Consider the following 10,693-nt stretch of genomic DNA (forward strand, 5'->3'; position numbering starts at 1 on the left):
CAAAACCTTTACGATGCTTTTTGTGCAGGTAGAAAAATCGTAGATTACATCACTTACAGTTCCTGGAAAATTGAGACAAAACCTACCAGCAATTCTTTAATCAAATTATGTAACCTGAAAGAGAAAACGTATCCATTGCTTAAAACTTCGAACCCAAACGTTTCTACCCGCCGGTTTTTTGAGCAATTTTGAACCGAACCGGTTCTTCCCTTTCGCGAACCGATCACCGGTTGTGTTTGCTCGCCGAACCGGTCACCAGTTGTACCTGTTCATCAAAACGGTCACCAGTCGCACCCGTTCACCGCCGTCAAACACGGGGGTTCACCGCCGACGACTGTTCATCGTGACCGGTCAGTGTCTATAAATAGACACTGACACCTGTAGAAATTTATCCGATTTTCTGCACTGAAACTCTGCCAGAATTTTTCTTCTTCTGGTTTTGCATATTCCTGTTCATACTCCGGTGTGACTTTCTCTGGCATTTTGTTGTGTTCATTTGGGCTGTTGATTGGTAGTGCCACCATTCTTCAGACGAAATCTTTTCTATCCTGAGAGACAAGTGTCCATAAACCTTTGGCATCTGTGAGGGGGCAAATTGTCTTAAGGAGACACGTTCTGTGGACTGGGATTTTACTCCTCTGATACTGCATTTTTCATTCTTCTGATTCTGTCTGTTTCATACATATCAAGTAAGTCTGTTCTTTAATCTTATAATTGCACAGTGATAATTCTGATCATCTACCTCCTCTGCTTTATACATGGGTTCAAATCTATCAGGGATATAATATCACCCACTGTCTTCAATAACAAATTCAACAGAGAAATAATACCCCTAGTGACCAGAATAATAGGAACAAGCAGGAAAACCAAACTGTAAAAGGAAATCTCATGTCCTCCCATATTACTTTCCCTCTTTCCTCTACAATAAAATTTTACTTTATATTAATATTAAGTTCTGTGGAGTGTGCTAAGTTTGCATGTGACAAATCTTGTAATACATAAACGTGAAATACATAGCCTAGCTCCATTACCTAATCTAGAGTCATAAGCTTTGAACTTTGCATAAGCAGCTAATCATTTTTGAAACAGTTGGATGTGATGAATTGCAAAAGAAATTCCCAAACTGTGGGCTCAATTAACTGTAAGTTTATAACATAATCAAAGATAACAATACCATGCTCGTTGAAATAAAACACCCAGGATCATATAAGATAGCAAGGAAACCAAATTCAACAGAGAAATAATACCCCTAGTGACTAGAATAATAGGAACAAGCAGGGAAACCAAACTGTAAAAGGCAATCTCATGTCCTCCCATATTACTTTCCCTCTTTCCTCTACAATAAAATTTTACTTTATATTAATATTAAGTTCTGTGCAGTGTGCTAAGTTTGCACGTGACAAATCTTGTAATACATAAACGTGAAATACATAGCCTAGCTCCATTACCTAATCTAGAGTCATAAGCTTTGAACTTTGCATAAGTAGCTAATCATTTTTGAAACAGTTGGATGTGATGAATTGCAAAAGAAATTCCCAAACTGTGGGCTCAATTAACTGTAAGTTTATCACATAATCAATGATAACAATACTATGCTCGTTGAAATAAAACACCTAGGATCATATAACATAGCAAGGAAACCAAATTCAACAGAGAAATAATACCCCTAGTGACCAGAATAATAGGAACAAGCAGGGAAACCAAACTGTAAAAGGCAATCTCATGTCCTCCCATATTACTTTCCCTCTTTCCTCTACAATAAAATTTTACTTTATATTAATATTTAAGTTCTGTGCAGTGTGCTAAGTTTGCATGTGACAAATCTTGTAATACATAAACGTGAAATACATAGCCTAGCTCCATTACCTAATCTAGAGTCATAAGCTTTGAACTTTGCATAAGCAGCTAATCATTTTTGAAACATTTGGATGTGATGAATTGCAAAAGAAATTCCCAAACTGTGGGCTCAATTAACTGTAAGTTTATCACATAATCAATTATAACAATACCATGCTCGTTGAAATAAAACACCAAGGATCATATAAGGTAGCAAGGAAACCAAATTCAACAGAGAAATAATACCCCTAGTGACCAGAATATTAGGAACAAACAGGGAAACCAAACTGCAAGAGAAAGAAACACACCTGAACAGAGAAATCCAAAGAACAATAGAATTCGGAGAAATCGAAAAAAAAATTGGACCATTTCTCGATTTGTGCGTGTCATCCTTGCGCAGGGGCCGTGCTAATCTTCTCTATCGTTTCAATTTTATCGGATTTCCCCAAAGGGACAAGCTTAAAGGTTGTTCTCTTGTATATAAACAATACAATATTCATGACTGTAGACAATGTGGTACTAATAACAGTGCAAACATTAAATGCATAATACACAATCCTGCTCAGCCTTCACCAGAGGCAAACAAGATGCATATCGGAGAGATGAACAAGTTCCTTCCAGCTTTCCTCAAAGCAAGCCAATAGAAACGTACTAATATTTCACTGTATTTTATAAGGGTAAAGGATTTCTCCAGTCACCGGAGATAAAGTTATCTCCAGTGAGCTCAAAACGACTTCGTTTTGGGATGAAAATCAAGGTGTTTTTGTAATTAGAATATATTGCAGGGTTATATTGATCTTTATCATTATAATTTTTTAATCTTATAACCCAAAACGACATCGTTTTGAGCTCACTGGAGATAACTTTATCTCCAGTGACTGGAGAAATACTTTTCCCATTTTATAATTAATGTTTTTCGGGTATTTAGATTATAAATTATGTTTTGGGACTAAATGGGTGGTGTATATATAACTAGGTATGTGCAGCTACCTTTGTAGACCTTTTGATTACATTCCTCTCGAGCCTTGCTTTTGATTTGACTTCTCTTTCGTATTTTCATGTCATTATTGCTATTTTTATGATTTTATACAATTCCCTCGGTCTCCTAAAGAGGTTTATTAGATTAGGATTTAAAAACAAAATTGAGATAAATTTTTTTATAGATTTTAAAAAGCCATTTAAAATTTGAGGGACTTTTAAAAAAAAGTATAAAATAAAAATTTACAATCAAGATTTCAAAATATTGGATTTTAAAGGACAATATGGATTTATAAGATTTTAAAAATCAAATGAAATTTTAATAAATATTCAAAATTACAAGGGTCAATAATAAATAACAAAAAAAGCAATCATATTAATAACAAAAATTAAAACCTAATATAATTTTCTTGATTAGTAAAATTTCGTTCGAAATTTTTTTTAATTAATCTTGTAAATCTTGGGGTTTTTATTTTATATGATGATAGTTTTTTAGTCATATATCATATGTATGTTTTCATTGAGTATTACAAGAAAATTTTGAATACGAATTTTTAGTTTTTATTACATAAAAGTTTAGAAAATTTCTCAAATTATTTTCAATCGATACATTGAAACCTTAAATTGCTTTGAGGCTTTTGAAAAACAAATTTTTAGTGATCTATTTATACGAAAATTGTTTAAAATCGTTTCCTATAGCGAAAGAATTTCGTTCATGAATGTATTATTATGAAACATATATATTATGAAAGTTTCAATCTTTCTTTAAATAGATCTTGATTTGTTGATGTAAAACAAAAATTGGTTTGGGGGATTTTTGTTCCCATATTATTTTCTCATTGTTTTATGTTATTTTAATACAAAAATCGCACATTACACATTTTTGTGCCAAGAAAAATCGCAACCAAGAGATTGAAAAATTATTTTTTAAACTTCCAAAAACTATCAAAAATCGCTAAAAAATTTGTTGTTTTTGAGATAGATTAAATTAAAATCTTGTTGGGTTGTTTTTTCTGTGTTATTTCGTGATGAAAATAGCTCAAAGTTCTACTGGTTTTGAGCTTTGACGAAGCTCCCGTAATGGAACCTGGTTTCGAGCAGGTCGACCTGTCAAAGGAAGAAGAAAACACCACAATAGAGAAATCTCAAGAAATTCTAGGAGTTGGATGAGATTGTGAGAAAGACATCTTATTTATATTTCTCACTAAAATATCTCACGAAATCCACCAATAGAACATCCATTAAAATCTTCAAATTTTTGAATACCACAAGATTATTTTTTCTTTATTTAAAATCCTGATTGAATACCAATAGATTTGGACGAACTCTAAAATAATCTTTTAAAATCCTAATCGAATACCAGGTGATTATTTTTCAATCCTTTAAAATTCTAATTGAATACCAATGAATTTTTTTGTCTAAAAATAATTTATTAAAACTTGAAATCCTAATTTAATACACCCCCTTAAGTTTTTACTTTGAACTTTCGATGACATAAAAGAAAAAAAGTGCGACTAAAAAATTTGAACTTCCAATGACATTAAAGAAAACAAGTGTGACGAGAAAATTTTGAAATTTGAATTAAAAAAGGGTTTTAAAATATTGTATTTTGGTTTTTTAATTTTTCTTTTTCTCATGCATTTATCTTATTCAAAAATAAAAATCCAAATATTAATTAAAAAAATTCCTTATTTTCAACTGAGACTAAAAAAAGGACTCAAACCCCAGATGGGCGTTTGGTAGAGGAGAAATTTTTTTTATCTAGGAAATAATTATTATCGGAATGTAACAGGAAATATATTTGGGTTCACTTTTTCTGCAGTTACTGCAGATAAGTTATCTGCAGTAAGCCCAATACGACGTTATTTTGGAGCGAAATTCATGATGTTTTTGTAATTTTAATTTATTTTAGGGTTATTATAGTCTTTATAATTATAATTTTCTAATATTTCAATCCTAAAACGACATCATTTTGGGAGTAAATGCAGATAATTTATTTTACCAAAAAAAATGCAGATAATTTATTTGCAATAACTGCAGAAATATTTTTTTGAATATATTTTACTGGAATCTAAAATGCTGTTTGGTAGACCCATTTTTTCTCGAAAAAATGAAATTAATTTTACTGAGTTTGTGTTTGGTTGATTATGAAATTTTAGCGGGAATGTGATATTATTTTACCAAAATAACCTCAATTTGTCCACTTTTCCCAATTTGGTAGACCCATATTTGTCCACTTTTTCGCGGTTCAATTTTCTCTTCCTCGAGCAGCCAACAATTCCACAAATCATATGGATCTCTGATTTTGCAGTTCGTACAAGACTTCACAGAAGAGCATTTTCCCGGAAACAAATGTAGCCTAGGAAATTTTGCGCTTTTCACGTACCAAACGTGGTAGTAATCTTTCTCCGTCTCAGCTCTCCCGTTGTTTCTAAATAAGTCGCGTACGCATTGCAAAAGCATAAAAAGTATAAAAAGCACTTAGTATGCTTTCAAATGTACAATTTTCAATAAAAAAATGAAAAATAGGTAGCATACAATAGCTTATATATACTCAAACTTTTCTCCTCATTGTGATGATGCATCCACTTTATATAACTATTTTCTCAGGAACAACAGTGGTTAGCTTACACAACATGCTTGCACTACGTATATATACATGCTTATTGTCCTGCTCGTTCTACCTCAAAAGTATATGATTTAAGAATACATACAGAGATTGTAACAATTGTTGCAGGAGCATCAAAAATGAAAATAAAAAGGGATAAAGAGTATATGATGTCAATTCAGGGAAAAAGAATTTAAATAATGCTTTTTAATTAATTACGCATTTATTGCAGTTTTGGGAATAATTACACATTTATTGCACAATGTGACGCCCCATTGAGGCGTTTCACCCTAACGGAATACGCCCCAATGGGGCGTCATATGTGACGCCCGAAAGGGGCGTATCATGTGACGCCCAAAAGGGGCGTATCATGTGTGCCCTATATATACCCTTTTTTTTACCATTTCACTTCTCACTATTTCACCTCTCTCTAACCACGGTTTGTGCTCCCGACCGAACGCAAAGATTTTCGTAATGAAGCTCTACCAACTTAGGTAAGTTCGTAATACCTGCTATGTATACGATTAAATTACAGTGCTACCTTGCGAACATGTTAGGATTTATCGTATATTAGAGACTTAGAACATTAGGATAATCACTTAGAAATTTTGTATCATGCTATGAATGTTGTAATGATATAGTAATTTTTTTGTTACGTAGTTATGATTATTAATACATATTTATGATGTTATTTTGTGTTAGTGATTTAGAGAATAGTGATAGTGACTTCGTAAATTTTGTATGATGTTATTAATGCGAGAGTGTATTGATAATTTTGTAGTCAGTTAGGTGTGATGATTAGTACATATTTATGAAGTTATTAGTGACTTAGGGTTAAGTATTATGTCAGTATGATTTAATTTGTGTCCGATGTTTTATTATAATTTAATTACAAATAAATGACTGTACTACGTATTAATAATATTTCATTAATGTCGATTCTAGTAAAAACGTAGGGTTTATGCTTAATTTTGTTGATAATAAATTAGGGCATTGCTTAATTAATTTGTACATAAAATGTGTGGTTACATGTGATTAATTTCATTGTTGTTTTATATTATGGTGAGTTTAGGGTCATGGCTGATTCATCATCATCTTCGGGTTCTGCATCGGATGCAGAGCCTACCGATCCTAGCATGTACATCATACTTGGGCCTTATAGATGGGACGTCCTTTGTAAAAGGACGCAGCGTGCCCATATTTCACAACGAGTATAGAATACAGAGCATGTGAGGAGATTGAAGACCAGGTGTGAGAAACCACAGGGGGCCCCACCTACCGGGGCTATTCGAGAGGTGGTCACAGACTACCTCACACAGGCTGGATTTATCCATGTTGCCCGGATGCGACATATCCAGGTATGCGATTTACGACGTTTTGTATTTATGTAATTATTCAATACCATTCGTTAACACGTGATAATTGTATAACTTATTTCAGATCGATGCCCCATTAATTAGTGCTCTGGTCGAGAGGTGGAGACCAGAGACGCATACTTTCCATATGACGCAAGGTGAGATGACTATCATCTTACAGGATGTGGCCGGCATATTGGGATTGCCCACTGACGGTATTGTCGTTACCGGATCTAAAAATGAGGATTGGCCCGCTGTTTGTGCTGCTGTTTTTGGCGCGGTTCCACAGGCCAATGAGTTCCATCATTCAGGTGACCACCACATCTCATTCTTAGATCGGTTATATACCCGGTGGACTGATCATGCTGGGGATCATGATCGCGAGATATATTTCACAAAGGCGCACATTGCCTGCATACTGGGGTGTTGGTTGCTGGTGGACAAGTCTAGAGGTAGCAATATCGGTTATCGGCTAGTCCCGTTGCTTGGGGGAGGATTTGATGAGATTGGTCGTTTCAGTTGGGGATCTGCGGTTCTGGCATGGTGGCCTGCGTCAACCTCGAAGACAGTATGATCGACGTTGTATTCGCGAACATGGTGGCCTGTTGCATGTACCTGATTCTTCTTGACCAGTTCAACATTTTTGCAATGACGATGAGATGATTGAAGTTGCGCAACGACAGAGAAATTGAGACGATGAGAAAAGCGAAGCATGTATTCGCACCACCTTGGCAAAAAAGCATACGATTCCTCCCAATCACCGTACATAATTGCCATCGCTTTATGCTTCGCATACCATGCCTTTCTGTAGGAAACTTTAAAGCCATATTCAGAGGTTATCCTTTCTTGAACCAAAGAAATTGAGACAGATGGTTCTTCCCTTATCATCCCGGCATTGAAAAGGTCACAGACTCGATAACATAGAACGATTTTATTGACACAGCAGTATGGAAATGTTGACATGTCATTGAAAATAAATACGTACCTATAACGAGATCCGCAATAACGTCCGCATTGAGCTGTCTATGTCCCTGGGAAATGTGCTCATTCAAACAATTATGATCTCCACCTCATTTCGAAATCTTCCAATTTTCACCAAACACTGGTTTGATCTCCCTAACGCGCCACGGGCAACCTTTATCGTACGCACAACATTTCATGGATAACTTTGTAGGTGTGCTCTCAATTACAATTTCTTCTTGATGCTCCCTAATCAGGTTGTGCTTAAGTGCCATTGGGACATCTTTTTTTGTTGCAAATTCTTGGTTCACGAATAACTTGTCACCCAGTTGCCACGGACCTTGTATTGAACCCGATCTTGAAACCGTACCATCAGTGCATGATTCTTGTTCACTCTGATAACTCCAATCAATGTACGAATAATGCAGAATTCCTTGCCAAAAAGGAATAACAGCTTCGTCACCTGCATATGATAATTAAAAGTTTTTAATACAAACTTCCTAAATCAGATATTAAATCAGGTATCAATTCAGGTATATAAAAATTATATCAATTACCTTGATGATTACATAATGGGGCAGACACAACGTCATGCAATTGCGACATTTGCGCGACCACTGGTTCATGGTAGACTGGGATTTAAGACGCACCCATCTCACCACCTTCATCTTCATCTGAAGCACTAGCATCTCCCGCCAGAATACGTTCTTCCATTGCGATGTTTTCATCATTATCGTCGTCGTCTTCATCGTGCATTTCCCAAGTTGGATCATTTTCATCTCCCTCAGAAATGTTACCAACTGGAGAGTCATGAGCGGCAGACGTTGATGGAAGACGGGGAGAATTTAAATCAACTGACCTCACCGGTAATGGAACATTCTCCGCTGCGGCGATGTCAACATACAACTCCAGAAAATCTTTCCTTGACTGGTTGAAAAATTCTTCCATTGTCATCTCAACGTCTTCATCGTCAACCACTTGCAAACTAATGTATTTATCACATTGTCATAACCTTGTCGTGATCCGAGTGATACATTGGTTGCCTTGAAGACTTAACTTCTGCCGAATTCTCTGATTCAGTTCGCCAATGGTTGTGTTGCGTTGGATACGTGTCGGGCTTTTTTCACCTTCAAACATGACACCTCGTCGACCTTCTACCTTCCTTCCATTGTAATATAACACAACACGAACAGAATTAGGATTTGAACTCATTCTTAAATAGAATAAAGGGCCGACCCAGTTCAAATACTAAATTAAAGATGAAGGATTATGTATGTATGATGTTAGGAATTTTGGTAGAGAAGAAATATAAGATGAGAGAAGAGGTGTGAAGAGTTGTAAGAGTAGAAGGGGAATATATAGGGTGCACAATGTGACGTCCCTTTTGAGGTCACAGTAGATCCGTAATTATTTTTAAAACTTTAATAAACGCGTAATTGTTTTATTAAAAAAAATTAAATTAATTTTTTTGCCATCAATTCGAGGTAGCAAAATCGTAGATGGTAGACATTTAGGACAAAACCCACCAGAGACTCTTTAACCAATTGCGTAACAAGACAAATAATGAATCTTTTACATACTTAAGACACTTCCATGTCCTAGACATTTACGACAAAACCCACCAAAGATTCATTAACCAATTGTGTAACAAGGGTTCATTAAGCACTGATCCTCAAACATCCAAGACCGTGCTACCAATATTTTCTTGGTATTGTCAAATACAAAAAGTAGCATCCTCTCCTACAAACAGAACCAAGGTGACGAAAAATTTCATTACACACCTGAATGAAAGGAAGAAGCAAGAAAACCAAAATGGAAGAGAAGGAAACACAGCTGAACAGAGAAAACCAAAGGACCACGGAATCCAGAGAAATTCAAAAAAAAAATTGGACCATTTCTCAATTTGTGTGTGTCATTCTTGCGCAGGGGCCATGATAATCTTCTCTGTATCAATCCAATTTTATCGCATATCCTCGAATGAAAAAGCCTTGTAGTTGGGTCACTGTATATAAACAATTGTATTGTGATAATTTCAGTCGGTGTGGGACTAGCGTTAGTTGCATGACCATCCGGAGCAATTCGAAACACACAAAAGTTCCGCTCAGTCCTCTCCCAGAAGCAACCGAGAAGAATCTGTAATACTGTTGAAAAGAAAACCTAGTTTTTTTTTCTGTCAAAGCAGGGAAAAACATGTTGCTGATATTTTAATGTAATTTTTAATATGTTTTGACACAAAAGATTGAGTGGTGTAAATAGAATTAGAGGGGTGTTTGATAGAGAAGAAATTTTTTTATTCGAGAATCTCAATTCTCAAAAATATAATTTTTACCTTCACTTTACGATAATATCTAAAAATTAAAAATTTAAAAAAATTCAATTTTCCAAAAATCTCAAAAAATTTCGTGTAACAAACGGGCCGTAGAGTCTTTACCGCTATCCATATCCTTATAGCCCCTCTGAGTACTCTACACTTTACTCTCGAGCCTAGTTTTGATTTGACATCTCATTTTTATATTTATTAATTTATTATTAGAAATTAAATTAAAATACTTCTGCTATGTCATTTTATATGTAAATATAAGAAAATATGTTTATCACGTCGTACATCAGACAAATCATTTAATATATACAAAAGCAGATGGAATCTATTAAGAAGAAGGAAAAAAATTGCTATATATATATATATATATATATATATATATATATCATGAAATTAATATTTTTTATATTATAAGAGATTATTTTATTTTTTAGATATATATAAAAACATATGAAATTCATATTTTTTTTCTTCACATAAGTTCCATATATTTATATATATATATATATATAGAAGATAAAAATTATTTCTTATGACATCATAACAAACATTAATCTCATAAATCATTCTCACTCCAAATTTTGTATACATAACTTTTATAAAGAACTCACAAACCGACATATAAAGACCATATAA

General features: G+C 34.3%; 2 non-coding genes across 2 annotated transcripts; both read right to left on the minus strand.

Moving 5' to 3' along the window:
- Positions 1-2,190: 2,190 nt before the first annotated feature.
- On the minus strand, positions 2,191-2,291 carry LOC133303824 (U6 spliceosomal RNA). The gene has a single exon (XR_009750519.1). It is a non-coding gene; the product is annotated as a U6 spliceosomal RNA (small nuclear RNA).
- A 7,326-nt stretch (positions 2,292-9,617) lies between these two features.
- LOC133303825 (U6 spliceosomal RNA) lies at positions 9,618-9,722 on the minus strand. The gene has a single exon (XR_009750520.1). It is a non-coding gene; the product is annotated as a U6 spliceosomal RNA (small nuclear RNA).
- Positions 9,723-10,693: the final 971 nt, after the last annotated feature.

The sequence above is a fragment of the Gastrolobium bilobum genome, unplaced genomic scaffold, assembly GCF_033153095.1.
Source record: "Gastrolobium bilobum isolate Gb01-03AN ecotype WA unplaced genomic scaffold, APGP_CSIRO_Gbil_v1 utg20970, whole genome shotgun sequence".
NCBI classification, from domain to species: domain Eukaryota; kingdom Viridiplantae; phylum Streptophyta; class Magnoliopsida; order Fabales; family Fabaceae; genus Gastrolobium; species Gastrolobium bilobum.